At 44.2% G+C, this 2,880-nt stretch overlaps 1 protein-coding gene across 1 annotated transcript in view; it reads left to right on the top strand.

The window, feature by feature from the left end:
* Window positions 1-2,880, top strand: part of Osbpl3 (oxysterol binding protein-like 3) — a 122,146-nt gene that overhangs the window by 30,876 nt on the left and 88,390 nt on the right. The gene's annotated exons all lie outside the window — the stretch shown is intronic.

Consider the following 2,880-nt stretch of genomic DNA (forward strand, 5'->3'; position numbering starts at 1 on the left):
ACACACACACACACACACACACACACACACACACACACGCTTATAAACACCCCTTCCGTCCTGTTGTCTAGCTTTTGGTTGACATTCAGACTAAAGTCTAGTAAGTGAACAGTAGTGTGGTGATGTGAAGGTGAATAAAAATAGAAGCTGCCGTCAGATCCTTCCCTTCAGCTGTGCTCATCAAGGCTCAGACACCAAATGTGAGAGAAGCAGCCTCTCCTGAAACAGAGCTCAGCAATCAAATCTGATCTCATTGAAGTACAGCATTAAGTCTATAAAGTCCAGGGACTACATGGAAATTAAATTTGAATTTCTTCTGCCCAACAAACCCCTAGATGGATTTTCTGACAGCATGAAGCATTTCTTAATGTTGTGATGTTTTTAAAAGATTGGTATTTAAAGTCTTTTGTTGGAGCAGGACAGCTGGGAAGTGGTGGAAGGACTGAGGGGAGAGATGAATTACACCCAAGAGCCGCCTGTGCAGAAAGGATTTCTGCTGAAAAAGAGGAAATGGCCCCTAAAAGGCTGGCACAAGGTAAGACATTAGCATTCACGTCCCGTTTCTGGGCATTCATTGTGTCCCACTCAGTACTTGATTCTTGGGTATTATTATTATTATTATCAGCAGCAGCACTGGAGTTTGAAATCAGGGTCTTGCCCTTGCTAAGTAGGTACTTTACCATTTGAGCCAGGCTCCCAGCCATTTTTCTTAAGTTGTTTACAGATGGGGTTTCATATTTTATAGGCTGTGATCAATCAAGATCTTTCAGCTTAAGCCTCCCACATGGCTGTGATTAAAAATGCATGCCACCATTCCCAGTTTATTGATTAAGACAGCCCTTCTTTTTTTTGTTTTTGATTTTTTGGTCAGTTGTGGGGCTTGAACTCTGGGCCTGAGCACTGTTGCTCAGCTCTGCAGTTCAAGGCTAATGCTCTACCACTTGAACCACAGTGCCACTTCTGGTTTTCTGGTGGTTTATTGGAGATAAGAGTTTCATGGCTTTTTCCTGCCCGGGGTTGGCTTTGAACTGCGATCCTCAGATTTCAGCCTCCTGAGTAACTAGGATTACAGGCAAGAACCACTGGCTTAAGACAGCCTCTTGCCAACGCTAGCCTGGGCTGGCCTCAAACTACTTTCTTCCTTAGCTCTACTTCCCCAGTAGCCAAGATTACAAGTATGTCTGGCCAAAATTGAACACCAAAGGAAGGATGTTTCAAATGGATCACTGTAATGAATTATATCTTGTTCCTCACAGAGATTCTTCTACCTGGACAAAGGAATCTTGAAATATGCCAAGAGCCAAACAGATGTAAGTGTTATTGTTGGTCCTCCATGCTGTTGAATCCCATGGGGAAGTTGCCAGCTCAAGGGATAGATTGCATAATCTAGGGCCATAGTGCTTTGAGGATGATGGTTTTTCCAGATAGGATACTGGTGCCTGCTCTGCACTGTCCTGGGTTGAGATTCTTGCTGGGCTCAATTCACCTCCAGGGAGAGGTTCTGGGAGTCCACCATTCCCTACTGGGTATATATGGATCTGTTCTGGCTTTGAGTTATGGTGGGTTGCCAGAGTAGATCAAGGCACTTTGCAGTTAACAACAGCAACAAAGCACAGGATGTGGCATTCTCACCGCTATGGTGCCTGAGCATCACAGTGACACAGGATTGGTTTAGAGGGTCCTCGCTGAGGAGAGCGTCTCATGAAGGACACACTAGCAGTCGGCTGTGAGAGCTCTAAGTGATTGGTAGGCCTGCCATATAGGATTCTTCTTTCTTCCTTTCCTCTGCTTCTCCTCCCTGAGTCTCCTGTCCAATAGTACTTTTAAGTCACTACTTAATGGACTTGGACACAGATACTATATTCAGTGAGGGTCAACCCATGGAGGTTGCTCTCCTGCTTCTCCAAGTGAATATTGTACACTACTTGGCTCCTCTGACTATGAAACAAGGAGAGGCCTTCTTCCCTCCTTGAATACAGAAGTCAGTGTATGCCCAGTACTTAACTCAGCACTGAGGTGCTAAGTGCTCCATCAGCCATGGTGTGTGCGCTTCCTGATAGTGCTTGTGGAAGATCAGGGGGAAGAGATCACCAGTCCTTCACCACTACTATTCCACAGATCGAGAGGGAGAAACTTCATGGCTGCATTGATGTGGGGCTGTCAGTGATGTCTGTGAAGAAGTCATCCAAGTGCATAGATCTTGACACAGAGGAGCACATCTACCACCTGAAGGTGAGGCTGCTACAGGGAGCTCTCTTACGTGCACAGTACTTTCATGTGTAATGTTTTGGTCTTGCTTGAAAAGGAGATTTTACTATGCTGCAGACTGATGTAGAGCTCTTAGATTGGTGATCCTCCTATTTCAGCCTTCTGAGTAGCTGGAACTCCAGGTGTGCAGAATTGTTCCTGTCTTGGTTGTCATTTACTATGCTGTTGATGGTATCATTTGGATATCTGGCCAGCATTTGCACACCTTCATCATTGAAAAATCCCTAAGGACAGTCTCTCATATACTAGGATGTGCAGGACTGTCTGACACTGTTTGAAGGTTTCACATCCTGTCCTCTCATCCTCCAAATAATGACCCCTCACACCCAGTGACTGTGATGATAATTGATAACAAAAGCATTTCTATGTTCCCAGGTTTTGCTCAGGCAGTAATGTCTAAAGTAAAGAACCACTTATAGTTTAAAATGTCTGAAGTATTTCTTCTGTGGAGCCCTGTCTTGCATCTTTATCTAATTTTTAAAATTTTTTTTCTAATTTTTTTTAACTGTGAAAATGCCGTACAGAGGGGTTACAATTACATGGGCAAGATAATGAGTACATTTCTTATCAAGCATTGTTGCCTCCTCCTTTGTTTCCCCTTCCCATCCCTTC

Source organism: Dipodomys ordii, unplaced genomic scaffold (genome assembly GCF_000151885.1).
Source record: "Dipodomys ordii isolate 6190 unplaced genomic scaffold, Dord_2.0 Scaffold76, whole genome shotgun sequence".
NCBI lineage: Eukaryota > Metazoa > Chordata > Mammalia > Rodentia > Heteromyidae > Dipodomys > Dipodomys ordii.